Here is a 15835-nt window from a genome sequence, read left to right as displayed (position 1 = left end):
GGTGGCTCACAGCTGGCCCATTGTTACTTCCTGAAACCCACTTCTTGAGCCCAGTCCCCAAGCTGAGGAGTATGGGAGCAGCCTCAGCCCAGATTGTGGGGTTGAGTGAGGAGGGAAAAGAGGGCCCAGGCTCTGTCCAAACTGGGATGATGCCTTCGTTAGTACCTTCTCCAGGACTGTCTCCTCTCTCCATTCCAAATGCACTCACTCTATCCTGACATCATCAGTTCTTGTCCTGCCTCCTGATATTTGGCTTCCGCCCAGCCCCTTCAGACTGGTACTTTGGAGAGTCTCCCTCAGTACCTGTTTATGCAGCCCATCTGCCCACCTTTATTCCAGGGAGTGAGTTGGGCACAGACTCAGATCTGCTAGCCCTGGGCTGATTCCTGAGCTCCCATGTTGCCATTTCCGTGTCTTAGCTTTATACTCTGGCCCCAGGAATCCATACCTTGCGGATACCCACTGAGCCTACATGTTGTTTCTGAAATCATTGCTTGCCCTGCCTATGATCTCCATCCCTGGGTTGGCTTTTTGTTTGGGGTCCTACTGTTGTGTCTTGGTCTCTTCCTTGCCCTCCCTGTGGACTGGATCTTTGACTCTGAGCACCACCCGGAACACTGAATCCTGCCCTGTTCTCGCAGGCCCTGCCCTATCAGAACCCATTAGAAAACCAGGCTTAGGGCAGCCCAGGTGGCTCAGCAGTTTAGCGCTGCCTTCAGCTCAGGGCGTGATCCTGGAGACCCGGGATCAAGTCCCACGTCGGGCTCTCTGCCTCTCTCATGAATAAATAAATAAAATCTTTTTAAAAAATGGAAAAAAAAAAAAAAAAAAAAAAGAGTGGCTTCTCCCAGCCAGTAAAGTTTATTCACTTATGTAAAGCACTCGTTTGGCATTTGGCCTATAGTAAGCCTATCTAAGTGTCATTTATTGTTGTTGTTACTGCCATCACCCTGTAATTAAGTAGAAAAGGTCTGTTCCACAAAGAGGAAGGCATATGTAACAGCCTAAAAATAGTAAGCTATACTCTAAAGGTTAATGGACACCCCTTGACACCTGCCATGTTGCCTCAAACCATTCTCCCTGTCACTGACATGTAGGACTCACTTTGACTTTTGTGAACTAGGACTGTTGTTCTATTGATCTATTCCTTTGGTTTTACTCTCAGTTTGTGACCCAGTGATCCCTTTTATCCAATCTTGTGCCTGTGTGAAGTCATCTCTCTTCTCGCTACAAGTGACCCTCCACCCAAATGAAGACTGAGGGTTACTGATTGCCCTTCCCCTGATGACTTGGCAACGTGTGAAGAGCTCGTAACTTCGAGAATGTCCAGAATCTACTGTGGGCACTGAGCATCTCGTAGGCCAGGAATTGGACTCCAACGTACATGGGTTTTGAGACAGGAAAATATAGGACTGGGCTCCAGGTAGTCAGAAGCTGCTCCAGTGCTGCTGACAAACTCTTGGAACAGAGGCCTTCTGCCATCGAGGCCATGTGGCCACTGGGGAAAGAATCTGAATGTCAGCTGGGAACAGAGGAGAAGGAGGATTTGTCAGATTTGTCAAAGAAGAGACAAATCTGAAAGGAAAAACACGTGGCTTTCTCAGGGCCTGATCCTCTCCCTGGTGTGTAAGAATAACATATGAAAAACCGAATGGGGGTGCCTGGGTGGCTCAGCGGTTGGGCGTCTGCCTTAAGCTTGAGTCATGATTCCGAGGTCCTGGGATTGAGCCCCACGTTAGGCTTCCTGGTCATTGAGGAACCTGCTTCTCCCTCTCCCTCTGCCCCTCCCCCCACTCATGCTCTCACTCTCTCTCAAATGAATAAATAAAATATTTTTTTAAAAAAAAGAAAAAAGGGATCCCTGGGTGGCGCAGTGGTTTAGCGCCTGCCTTTGGCCCAGGGCGCGATCCTGGAGACCTGGGATCGAATCCCACGTCAGGCTCCCGGTGCATGGAGCCTGCTTCTCCCTCTGCCTATGTCTCTGCCTCTCTCTCTCTCTCTCTGTGACTATCATAAATAAATAAAAATTAAAAAAAAAAAATTAAAAAAAATAAAATAAAATAAAAAAGAAAAAGAAAAAAAAGAAAAAAGAGGGGAGCCTGGGTGGCTTAGTGGCTTAGTGCTGCCTTCAGCCTAGGGCATGATCCTGGAGACCTGGAATCAGGTCCCATGTCAGGCTCCCTGCATGGAGCCTGCTTCTCCCTCTGCCTGTGTCTCTGCCTCTCTCTCTCTCTGTGTCTCTCATGAATAAATAAATAAAATTTAAAAAAAAAAGAAAAAAGAATGAACAGATTAATGAATTCAAGAAGGGAAGGACAGAGAAGGAAAATAAAAGACACCATCAAGGGATCCCTGTGTGGCGCAGCGGTTTGGCGCCTGCCTTTGGCCCAGGGCGCGATCCTGGAGGCCCAGGATCAAATCCCACGTCAGGCTCCCAGTGCATGGAGCCTGCTTCTCCCTCTGCCTGTGTCTCTGCCTCTCTCTCTCTCACTGTGTGCCTATCATAAATAAATAAAAATTAAAAAAAAAAAAAAAAAGACACCATCAAACCAATAAAATAAATGAGTCAAGAGCAAGATTTGGCTTCCAGTGATCTGAGACCTTTCTTCCCTGACTCCCATCTTCCCTCTTTCCCTTCTCTCTTTCTCTCTCTCTTTCTTTCTTTCTATTCTGAGGTGGTGCTCACTCTTGTCCCCACGAGGGTGGCAGTTTGGCTGAGCTAGGCACCATGTGCCGAAAGAAAACCAGCAGCTTGGTCTGAAAGGTGGTGTGGGACTTGCAAGGTCGAGGGGAGAACCATAGTCTGAATGAAGCAGTCCCTTTAGTAATAGCGCTAAGCAGAGCACTTGGTTTCAAAAAGGAACTAGCAGGATTAGCTGGCATGAGAGCTTAGGTGAGATGTGCCAAAATTAAGCAAATGAAGCAAATGTTCTCTTTTGTACAGGGAGAGCTTTGGGATGAAATGTTAAGGCAAATCACTGATCAGTATGGCATAACTGGTATAACAGTGTGTAACTGTTAAAAGAGTTTTATTCCCATGCCATACAATCCACCCTTCTGAAGGGTGAATCCAGCAGTGTTTGGTATATTGACAGAGTTGTGCAACCATCCCCATTATCAGATTCTAGAACATTTCATCATCCTGTATCTATTAGCAATAACCCCTCATTCCCCCTCCCCCCAGCCCCTGGCCACCACTAATCTACTTCAGTCTCTGCATTTGCCTCATCTAGACATTTTATACAAATGGAATCATACAGGAGTGCTCGGCTGGCTCTGTCAGAAAAGCATTCGAATCTTGATCTTAGAGTCGTGAGTTCAAGCCCCATGTTGGGTGTAAAAGCTACCAAAATAAAGAAATAAATAGACTTTAAAAAATAGAATCATACAATATGTATGTGGTCTTTGTGTCTGTTATTTCACTTAGCATGATGCTTTTAAGTCTTACCTCTGCTGTAGCATGCAGCAGTGCTTCATTCCTTTTTTTTTTTTCCATTCCTTTTTTATGGCTGAATACTATTCCGTTGTATGGCTAGGCCACATTTTGTTTACCTCTCCACCAGTTGAAGGGCACTTGTATTGTTTCCACATTTTGGTTATTATGAATGTGTTACTATGAACATGTCAAGTTTCTGTGTGGACATGCTTTCCTTTCTTCTGAGTACACACCTAGGAGTAGAGTTGCTGGGTCATGTGGTAGTTAACTATGTTTATCTTTTTAGGGAACTACTCAACTGTTTCTACAGTGGCTGCACTATTTTACCTTCCTACCATAAATGCCTGAGAGCTCTGTGTCTACATGTTCTTGCCAACACTGGTTAATGTCCATCTTTTTATTATAGCTAAACTACTGGGTATAACGCTATACTTCATTGCAGCTTTGATCTGTACTTTTCTACTAATGATGTTGAGCATCTTTTCATACATTTATTGGCCACTTGTATATCTTTTGAAAAATAACTGAAACAATATATGACTTTAACCCTATACATGCATAACCATATTCCTTATACAATCTGAGACTGTGCGAGAGCTCTGATAATTGCTTATTTAAGTTACCATCAGTGGTTAGAGTGGAGGGGATAGGAATATTATCCCAGGTTTGAGAAAGAGGAGTGCTGTGTAGGTTGTTGTTTTTCCTCAAAGTGGCTTTTCTCGGCTGTCAGGTGGCACATTACCAAGGGAATTAAATTGAGTATTAAATATGAGCAGCATGATATTCAGTGGCTCACACCCATTTAGCAGTACTGGTTATTTAAGGTCTGCATCTGTTCTGATTGGCTGATGCCCATGCCATGATGTTTATTTAACATTTGGAGTACTGTGCCTACATACTATGTATCCAGCTTGTGCGTCTGGCATACAATTGGTGACTGTTAATTTCTTTTCTTCTTTTTTGGAGCTTCCTTATGTCCTGCCATAATCAAAAGTAGGCCATTGATTGCTAGTATGTACATTTTATTGTCATCTCATCTTGGACCCAAGAATGCTTTGATGTTCTTTGGTGGCAGTTCTGGTTCTTTAACACAAAAATAGGCTCTGTATGGCTCTTTGCTTGTATGATTTTGGCAACTGCTCCTAATCCCCCCTTCAGACACCTGGTCTGTTGACTTGAAGACCCATTTTATTTTGTTTTAATTAATCAATTAGCTAATTAATTCATTTGGTAGGCTCCACTCCCAACCTAGAACTTGAACTCATGACCCTGAGATCAAAATTCACATGTTCTACTGACTGAACCAGTCAGGTGCCCCTTGAAGACCTTATTTATCTATTTATTTATTTATTTAAAAGATTTTATTTATTTATGCATGAGAGACAGAGACAGGCAGAGACACAGGCAGAGGGAGAAGCAGGCTCCATGCAGGGAGCCCAATGTGGGACTCGATCCCGGGACTCCAGGATCACGCCCTGGGCCAAAGGTGGCGCTAATCCGCTGCGTCACCAGGGCTGCTGGAAGACCCTATTTAAAGGTAATATATCTCCCTGGATACATTGAGTTCACATTTGGTCGTGTTCTCACTGATACCAATGGTGGTAATGGACTGTGGAATGCTGATGAAAAAAGTGTTAATGGTTGAATTGTTTGTAACACTGAGCAAAGGAAAACAATTTAAATGTTATTTATAGGGAGCTGCTTAAAGAAAGCCTGGTATAGCCATATATTGCAGGGGTTGACACACTTTTTCTGTAAAGGGCCAGAGGCTTTGTGGACTACAGAGTCTCTGATGAAACCATTCAACTCAAATGTCATAGTGCAAAAGCAGCCATAGACAGTATGTAAATAAACAGGCTTGGGTATGTTCCAATAAAGTTTTATTCAGGTGTTGGGCCATCTTTGGCCTGCAGGCCATGGTTTGCTGACTTCTGATATATGAACTCCTTCTATGTGGCTATCAAGGGATCAAGTAGAATTATGTGTATTGACAAAGATGTTCATCAAGTTGTTTAAATATATTTATGTTAGATATATATATATGTATGTATATTTTTAGGAAGGAGGAGGACAAAATTACACATACACTTGTACAGGCCTAAAAAAGTCTTAAAGGACACACACCCAACTGTTAACAGTAATACACAGAGAGATCAGGATTGAGGAAGTGGGAGGTTGGGGCAGATGGGTACTTTGCCTTACCTTATTGCTTAAATCTTGTGCACTGAAAGAGCCTTGGTTCTGTAATTAAAATAAAATTCGACCATGGCACCTGAGTGGCTCAGTCTGTTAAGCACCTGACTCTTGATTTTGGCTCAGGTCATGGTCTCAAGGTTGTGAGATGGAGCCCTTATGGGGATCCTCACTTGGAGAGTGTGGAACGTGCTTGAAATTCTCTCCGTCTCTCTACCTCTTGCTCAATTCTCTCTCTCTCTCTCAAAGTAAATAAATAATTCAGGGATGCCTGGGTGGCTCAGCGGTTGAGCATCTGCCTTTGGCTCAGGGTGTGATCCCATTGTTCTAGGATCAAGTCCCACATTGGGTTCCCTGCATGGGAGCCTGCTTCTCCCTCTGCCTGTGTTTCTGCCTCTCTCTCGCTCTCTCTGTGTGTGTGTCTCTCATGAATAAATAAATAAAATCTTTTTAAAAAAATTATGGGAAATGAGAATTAAGACTATGTTGATGGTCCTCCACAATCCAGGCCCAGTTTTGAATCCCTTTACCACCCTTTTCATCTTTTCTGGTTGCTTTCCCCTCAAAACCTTTTGCTCTGTCTGCCTCCTACCACCCAAAAAAATTCAAATGAGTTTTACTGGTCTTATTCATAATACGCTTAAACTTGTATTCTACATAACACGTAACAACCTCACAATCATAATAGCCACAAAATTGCCCTTACGCAGTGCTTCTAAGCTGTAGAATCCCATGATTATAGGTGGGAGTCTAGATGGATCAATGGACAAAGTGGAGGCAAGTTTGTTTGAGATGCCGGGTCTTGGTTGGGAAGTAGGAAGCAGAATCTAGAGTCGGGGTCTGTGGCAGAGCTGGGGACAGACACAGCAGGCTCAGCTGAGGCCTACCCTGGTCAGCAATTGGGGTCCTTCCAGGTCTGAAGAGTCACAAGACTGTTATGGCAGCTTCTGCTTTCCAGGTCATTAGATGCACTTTCGCCTGAGCCAAGAGCTGATGGTCTGCTGCAGGCCAGCCCTGGTGTGATAGGTGGAGGTCTGTACCCTCGCAGGTGGAACGAGCCACAAACATGTAAGTAGGTGAAGTGCTCAGCTCTGGAATATGTGTGCCACAGAGGGGAGTGCAAGTGGGAGGGGATCTTTGTGCAATAGGTCACATCTGAGTCACAGCTGAGTCACTCTGAAGTATGAATAGGAGTTCGCCACATCAACCAAGGCAGGGCAGGAAATTCGAGGCATACGGAAGAACAGAGATGAAGGTTCAGAGATGGGAAATACTGTGAAAGTCATCCTAAGAAGTTTATGAACAGAGGAGAAGCTAAGAGATGGCAGATCAGGAAGGGGAACCAGCAGAGGTTGCAGGCAAGGGAGACAGGAAGTCATATCTGAGCTTTAGAAGATTTTTCTGGTGGTCATGCGGAATGAGGGGGGAGAGCTGTCGATCATCTCTTGTCCAGGTGAAAAGTGACGTGAACTTAGATTCAGCCCTTGAGGGGACTTAGACTATGCAGCCCCTCCCCTCTGGGCCATGCTCTAAGTTGTCCTCTCTGTTTGCTGTGTTCCCTGCTCTCCTCTTGGCGTGGCCAGTTCTCCTTCAGTCTTTAAATTTTTAAAACTCAGGCATCCTCTGCCCCGCCGTCAAGAAAAGTTCACAGATACCCCCACCCTACATCCTACCACTCCCAGCTGGATCAAGGACCTCTATTCTGGGTTCTATGAGGCTCTGTGTGTTTCTACTTCTGTATGAATCCCATTGCCTTATGATTGTATTGCAGATTCTGAATTACCAGTAGATGGTGATTTTCTTAGGATGGAAGCCAGATCTCATTAATCTTTGGGTCTCCAAAGCACTAGCTTAAAACTTGGCTCCAAGAAGGGGATTAGTAAATACATGTGACTGAATGAATAAAGGGACGAATGAAAGGTGAAGAGCAGAGATGAGAGATATTGGGGAGGCTGAAACAGGATAACCTGTTGTTTTATTCAAGACAAATTCATACTCAGAGACTGAGCTTGTCTTTGCCAGCAATGTGTTTAACACGGTGGGAATTTCACAAGTCAATAGCATACAAACCAGTGGTAGATTTATCACACTGTATTTCCAGGCAAAGGGAGCTGAAAAGAATAAAGTCCAAAAATTTTTTAAAGTAATTTTTAAAAAAGATTTCATTTATCTATTCATGATAGACAGAGAGAGAGAGAGAGAGAGAGGCAGAGACACACAGGCAGAGGGAGAAGCAAGCTCCCTGCAGGGAGCCCAATGTGGGACTCCATCCAGGGACTCCAGGATCACGCCCTGGGCTAAAGGCAGGTGCTAAACCGCGGACCCACCCAGACGTCCCAAAACAGCTTTACTCTTAAAAATAGCTTCATTTTTGTCATAAATAAAACCAATACTCAACACATGGCAAGTGATTGGGCAGGGCTGGTGGGAGGGTGGGCAGGGAGAGGGTGGCATCCAGGATCAGGATGCCTCCAGGTTTTCTGGTTTGGGAGGAGTGGACATCTGAACTGTTTTTACTCACAATTCTTCTGACACTCAGTGTGTGGGTTTTTTTCCTCACACCAGTCACTTCAATTCAGTTCTGATACTCTCCCCCTGGAGTTAGTATCAGATCATACAGGGCAAAGGCTAGTCCCATCCAATCGTTCCCACATCAGATGCCAATGGCAAGTCCAGGTTCTCAAGGGTACCTAACCAACTGGCTATAAATTGGGGGTTTCCACAACCCCCTGTTCAGGTTCAGTAATTTGCTCTATGGCTCATTGAACTCAGGGAAACACTCTACTTAGATTTACCAGTTTATTACAAAGGATAGAACCCAGCAACAGCTGCATGGAAGAGATGCAGAGGACAAAGCTTAGGGGATGTAGAGGGGGTGGTATGGAGCTTCTCCACCCTCTCTGGGTGCTCACCCTCCTAGCACCTCAATGCATTAATCAATCCAGAAACTCTGAACCCCATCCTGAAGCTTTCTAGGAAACCCCATCCACCAGTCAGTTGATTAGCATACAAACCATATTCATCACTTTAGAAATTCCAAGGGTTTTAGCTGCTGTATACCAGGGACACAGGACAAAAATTGAATATATGTTTATCACAGGAATTGTTACTAGTGTTAACCAAGGCAGGAGATAGGAGAAGAAGAGCAGATAACAGAAGGAAGATTGTCCAGTTACCTATTGTGTAACGACACAAAACCACAATGGTTATTTATTATTACCTTTTGCAGTAGCAGGGGTCAAGTGACCACCCTGAGTCCCACTCCCGGGTCAGGCTGCCAGGCCCCAGATACTGGGCGTGGCTTCTGTGGGACACGTTCTGTGTCCTACACGACTGTTGTCATCTCCGTGTAGTGTAGAATGCCCCTTACTGGCTTTTCTTACTGTCTGTGTGCCACCCACATATTCCAGGAATTCTTTCTCTCAATCTTTGCAAGGGGCCTCTTACATCCACCCAAGCCCCAGACGCTCAGGGCTTTGGCAGCCTTGTGAAACAACATTCCTCATGTGATCCATTCTCTATACTTAGAGGGGCCACATGTCAGAGCTCTTTCTTGCATATAACTGGAAGCCTGGCATGCATAGGTTTAGGCAAAAAAGGGAATTTATTGGCTCACATAACTAAAAATTCCAGGGGCTGGATCTAACTTTAGCCATGGCTGGATATAAATGCCAGGACCTTGGTTTCAGTCTGACGATTTAGTCTCACTCCTGGCTCTAGGCTCCATTCTCAGCAAGTTCTCCCTGTGTGGTGGCAAAACGTGTTTACAACAGCTCCAGTCCATTCCTTTCCAGCCAGGTCAAGCCAGAAGGAGCAAGCCTTTTATCTAGAATGGCAGGCAACAGCTCTGAGAGTCAATCTGAGGAGGCCAGTATGGTTGTCTGCTGGCTTCTGAACCCATCTTTGAAGTCAGGGGCCAGTAACAGGGTCTTCTGTTGGATAAGGAGGGATGGATCCTTGGGGGGCGGTGAGGGTGGGGCAGAGGGGGGAGGGTAGAGGAAGTAACAAATGTTTACTATGAGTGGGGGAACAACACTGAAATCCCACCAGGGTGGAGCTCAGACAGCACTGGCAAAGTGCCTGGCACTTTGCAGCTCTCAGGAAATACCTGCACATTGCATGAAAATAGGGTACCACAAAGCCACCACCTGGGACTCAGGCCTTAAGGTCAGTGTGGGCCCAAAGGGTGGAGATGCCTGCTGGCTGAGTCAAGATATTCTAGAGGCCTGCAAGGCACAGACTCTTTTTGTTTTCGATATTTAATTGCTAATCTCCCTAGAGAAATACAGGCAAAAAGGCAACCCTGCCCCCAACCCCTGCATCTGCCAGAAATGTTGCAGAGAATCAAGTCTTTTAAGATTGTTATAGCAGTAGTCCTTATTCTTTAGTTTCCAATTTTTTTTTTCCTAGATGGAACCTAGTAGCCCAATTTATTATTTTGTTCATTCATCTGATAAGCATTTACTGATCACCTACTCTGGGTCAGACACTGGAGTTACAAGGGTGAATAAGGCCCAATCTTAGCTCTTGAGGCATTCCTAGGCCAGAGTAGGGGAGACTGAACAAATGACTGTTCTAAATTTGATGACTATGAACAAAAAAGATATAGAGGAAGAACTCTGAAAGGAAGGAGCAGCCCTTTCCGCCTGGGGTCCTTTCACCTGTGCAGTTCCTCAGAACAGTGGGGTGAAATCACCTCACTTCATGCCTGGTGCACCGCCCATTATCGCAAACCGGAGGGTAAGGTTGGCAGGAATTTTTTAGAAGGGAATCTGGCAACAACTAGCAAAATATTTCCAGCATTTTCTTTTCTGGGAATGTACCTTTCCATGCACATGTGAGAAATTACATATGTATGAGGTTTTTTACTGCCACGCTGTTGGTAACAACGAAGACTGGAAATAACCTTGAGGTTCAACATCGATAAAAAAGACAGTGCAACCCCACAAAGGTATACTATGCAACTAGAAAATCAACTCAGTAGGTGCTGATCTGGAACAATCTCCGAGACATACTGAGAAGTGAAAAAGCAAGTGACTGAACTGTGTTCTAATACGCTGACATTTTTACAAAAAAAAAAAGAGGAAAATGATCTATTTTGCTTGTACATATATACACTAGCTCTAGGGACGCCTGGATAGCGCAGTGGTTGAGGGTCTGCTTTGGGCTCAGGTCATGATTCTAGAGGCCCGGGATCGAGTCCCACGTGGGGCTCCCTGCATGGAGCCTGCTTCTCCCTCTGCCTGTGTCTCTGCCTCTCTCTGTGTGTCTCTCATGAATAAATAAATAAATAAAACCTTAAAAAATAAACTAGCTCTAGCCGGAAACCAAAGACACTTAGAGTTCCTTTGGGGAGAGAATGTGGGTGTCTGAGCGGTAACGAGAGGGAGACCTTGCTGCATCATTTATACCACCTTTTATTTTTTTTTACTGTATTATCTGCTGGAAAGAAAGCACCCCTCTCCCTATTCCTAGAAGAGGCCAGGAAGGGGAGGAGGCGGCAATCTGTATCTCTGGGAGGGTGGGCCTGGCTGGTTTCATCTTGGGGATCCCTTCATGGTCCCCCAGAAGGGCCACCTTCAGGCATCTCTCTTGACATCGACTTGGCAGGAACTCTGAGCGTCAGCAAGAGCTGCTCCACCTAATATCAGCTTTCATTTCCTTTTCTACGCCCGACAGAAGACGTGGTGCTTTCACAAACCTCGGGGTTCGGGGTGGAAGGTCCCGGGCTCCGACCTGGGGCGGGCGGCCGGGCAGGCTGCGGCTCCTGGCGGCTCTGCGAACCCTCCAGCTCCGCAGGCTTCAGCGCTGGGCGGCGGCAGCTGTTGCAGCGAAGCCTGCTCCTGGCGCTTCCTGCTCCGCTGAGGGAAGTCCCCTCTAGAGCCACGTGCTTAAAACTGAAACCAAAGTGTAACGGCCAACCGCCCCCACAAAGTACCTCCCCAATGCTCCCTGAGGTCCTCCTCCATCTCCCCCGGAGGACATCCGAGGCCCCAGGTGGCTCCAGGCGCCCAACTCCAGCACTTAGGTAGTTTCTCAATCTAAATTGGTTTTCCCTCCTGGGAGGGGTTTTTGCCCTCTGCCTCTCCCTCTCCACCATGCCTTTTCTTTTATGATTCACATTTTCAATTCAGCCAAGAATTGCAGAACCTTTTTTTTTTTTTTTTGCAGAACATTTAAAAAAAATGTTTCTTTATTTGTTCATGAGAGACACACAGAGAGAGGCAGAGACACACAGAGGGAGAAGCAGGCTCCCTGCTGGGAAGCCTGATGCAGGCAGGACTCCATTCTGGGACCCCAGGATCACCACCCAGGATCACCATCCCAGGACCCCAGGATCACCACCTGAGCCAAAGGCAGACACTCAACCACTGAGCCACCCAGGCATCCCTGCAGAGCATGTTTTTAAAGGTGAAAAGAAGCCATAAGGTGATCTCCTCTTTCTCTTTCAAATCAAAGAGGTGCAGACTCCCCTGTCTTCCTTAGAAATCTTTAATGGAGGACAGGGGTTTGCTTCAGGGGCCAGGCAGGTGCAGTCAGACTGGCCACCCAGGAGTAAGGTAGTGGTGGGGGGCAGGGCCACTGCAAGAGATGCAGGACCACCCAGCCCCTTATACAGGAGGCAGCTGATGTTGTGCTCCAGTCCATAGTGCTACATGGGATTTGAGAGGAAGGAGGTTTGAGGTGGGGAGGCACATGAGATTTTGATGTGAAATTCCATGTATCGGGATGCCTGGGTGGCTCAGTGGTTGGGTGTCTGCCTTTGGCTCAGGGCATGATCCCGGACTCTCAGGATCAGGTCCTGCATTGGGCTCTCTGCATGGAGCCTGCTTCTCCCTCTGCCTTTGTCTCTGCCTCTCTGTGTGTGTGTGTCTTTCATGAATAAATAAATAAAATCTTAAAAAAAAAAAAAAAAGAAATTCCATGCATCTTTAAAACATGGTGAGTGTCCCAATCCAGGGTAGGCCTTTTATGCACATACTCTTTTTTAGGAAAAAGGCTGCACCTCTGCTGGTTTTCTCCTACGCCCTTTGGTTCAGTATGTTGGGACTGTCTCAGGTTGGTTGCATACTTAAACAAATTTTTTTTTAAAATTTATTCATGAAAGAGAGAGAGGCATAGACATAGACAGAGGGAGAAACAGGCTCCTCGCAGGAAGCCCGATGTGGGATCTGGACCAGGACCACATGCTGAACCAAAGGCAGCCATTCAACTGCTGAGCCACCCAGGGGTTCCTGGTTGCATGACACTTGACCTTTGTCTTGGTCTGTTTGGGCTGCTATAACAAAATACCACAGACTGGGTAGTTTATAAGCAACAGAAGTTTCTCTCCCACCATGCTGGAGGCTGGGAAGCCCACATTCATGGAGCAGGCTGATTCATTGCCTGGGTAGGGCCTGCTTCTTGGTTCATAGTGGTCTTCTCTTTGTGTCTTCACGTGGAGGAAGACACCAGAGGGCTCTGTAGTGTCTCTTATAAGGCACTGGTCCCCTTCATCAGGACTCCTCCCTCATGACCTAATCACCCTCAAAGCCCCACCTCCTAATACCATCACCTTGAGGGAATGGGATTTCAACCTATGAATTTTGAGGGACACAAAGTTCAGACCATAGCAGTCTTGTAGCAGAAAACTCCCTCATCCCCCATGGAACCAAAGGCTAAATGATCAATATGGTCTTTTCAAGGAGAGGTCAGTTCTTGATTTGAATGTTTTAATATTTGGTTTGGTTGTTTTACTATTTAATCTGTGCTTCTACTATCTAGCATTTCAAAATCATTTACAATTTCTTATGCCTTTTAGATTACTTAGAGATTTTCCCCTCTACTGTTTTTCTTTTCTTTTCTTAATTTATTTTATTTTTTACATATCTTATTTATTTATTCATGAGAGAGAGAGAGGCAGAGACACAGGCAGAGGGGGAAGCAGGCTCCATACAAGGACCCTGATGTGGGACTCAATTCTGGATTCCAGGACCACACCCTGAACCAAAGGCAGACGCTTAACTGCTGAGCCACCCAGGCATCCCTACTGTTTTTCATTAATAGCTGTATTAAGTCAAATTCACACACTGTACAATTCACTTATTTAGCTAGTACAATTCATGGCTTTTAGTATATTCAGAGTTGTGCAATCATCACCGCAATCAATTTTAGAACATTTACTTTTTTTTTTTTTTTTTTTTTTTTTTTAGTAATCTCCTGAGATCAAGTGTTGCAAGTTCTACCAAGTGAACCAGCCAGGCACTCCCAATTTAGTTTAATTTAAAATTTAAATAAATAAATAACAAATAAATAAATAAAATTTTAAAAAAGATTTTACTGTGTATTCATGATAGATACAGAGAGAGAGGCAGAGACACAGGCAGAGGGAGAAGCAGGCTCCATGCAGGGAACCCGATGCGGGACTTGATCCAAGGTCTCCAGGATCATGCTCTGGGCTGAAGGCGGCACTAAACTGCTGAACCACCCAGGCTGCCCTTTAATTTATTTTTTAATATTTTATTTGTAAGTAATGTCTACACACAATGTGGGGCTCAAACTCACACTCCAAGACAAGCATCTTGTGTCACATTGACCAACCCAGCCAAGTGGAGACTGGGAAGTCCCAATTTTAGAACATTTCATCCCTCCAAAAAGAAATCCACCTAGTAGTGATTCAAAATGTACTCCCCAGGAGAAATGTTCCCAAGCCTCAGGCAGCCTCAAATCTACTTTGTCTCTATGGATTTGTGTATAATGGACATTTCATATAAATGAAATCATGCAGTATATGGACTTTGTGTCTATTTTTTCATTTAGCATGTTTTCGAGGCTCATCTATGTTGTAACATGTATCAGTACTATAAATTTCCATTTATTTATTTAAAAGATTTTATTTATTTATGCATGAGAGACATAGAGAGAGAGAGAGGCAGAGACACAGACAGAGGGAGAAGCAGGCTCCATGCAGGGAGCCCAACATGGGACTCGATCCTGGGTCTCCAGGACCCCACCGTGGGCCAAAGGTGGCACTAAACCACTGAACCAACCGGGGCTGCCCTTCCCTTTATTTTTTAAAATAAATTTCCCTTTTAAGCACTGCTCTCGGTGCATCTCACAAATTTCGATTAATTGCTTTTTCATTTCATTTACTTAAAAATATTTTACAATTTTAAGGATTATTTTGAGACTTCTTTGACCCATATGTTATTTGTGAAGTGTGCTGTTTAATATATTCTTTTTTTTTTTTTTAAAGATTTTATTTATTTGAGAGAGAGAGAGAGCACGAGCAGGAGGAGGGGCAGAGGGAGAGGGAGCCCCAGACTCCCTGCTGAGCAGGGAGCCTGACCTGGGGCTCCATCCCAGGACTCGGAGATCATGACCTGAGCCAGAGGTGGATGCTTAACCACCTGAGTCACCCAGGCACCCTTGTTTAATATATTCTTTCTTATATTAATATATCCATTTAACGGTTATAACATATACTAATATATCCAAATATTTGGAGATTTTCCAGTTAATTTTCTGCTATTGATTTCTAGTTTAATTTCATTTGGTCTGAGAGCAGATTTGGCATGATTTTCTATTCTTTTAAATCAGTTGAAGTGTGCTTTACAGCCCAGATATGGCCTACCTTGGCGAATGCTACACGTGAGTTTGAGAAGAATGTGTAGTCTGCTGTTGTTGGATGAAGGAGTCTATAAATGTCAATGAGATCCAGCTGATGGATGGTGCTATTTGGTTCAGATACGCCCTTATGATTGCCTGCCTGATGGATCTGTCCCTCATGGAGAGAGAGAAGGAAGTCTACACTAGGGAATCTGTCTATGTGTAGTCCCATCAGTTTTTGTCTCCTGTATTTTGTCTTTTTAAAGATTTTCATTTATTTATTCATGACAGACACACACACACAGAGAGAGAGAGAGAGAGAGAGAGAGAGAGGCAGAGACACAGAGGGAAAAGCAGGTTACCCATGGGGAGCCTGATGCTGGACTTGATCCCAGGACCCCAGGATCACTACCCTAGTTGAAAGCAGAGCTTAACTGCTGAGCCACCCAGGTGCCCCTGTCTCCTGTGTTTTAACACTGTTGTTATGCATACAGCTTAAGGGTTGTTATATCTTCTTGGAGAGTTGACCTCTTTATCTCTGATATTTTTCTGTTCTGAAGTCTGCATTGTCTAAAAGTTGTCTAAAAGCCCCAACATCTATTTTCCTTGTGAGGTGGA

General features: G+C 44.9%; 1 long non-coding RNA gene across 1 annotated transcript; it reads left to right on the top strand.

The window, feature by feature from the left end:
• The first annotated feature begins 11505 nt into the window (after positions 1-11505).
• On the top strand, positions 11506-13879 carry LOC144324646 (uncharacterized). Its single transcript, XR_013390081.1, has 3 exons — positions 11506-11657; positions 11801-12058; positions 13822-13879. It is a non-coding gene; the product is annotated as an uncharacterized LOC144324646 (long non-coding RNA).
• Positions 13880-15835: the final 1956 nt, after the last annotated feature.

This window comes from Canis aureus, chromosome 12 (assembly GCF_053574225.1).
Source record: "Canis aureus isolate CA01 chromosome 12, VMU_Caureus_v.1.0, whole genome shotgun sequence".
In the NCBI taxonomy this organism is placed as follows: Eukaryota; Metazoa; Chordata; class Mammalia; order Carnivora; family Canidae; genus Canis; species Canis aureus.
This window is presented reverse-complemented; position numbering and strand designations above follow the sequence as displayed.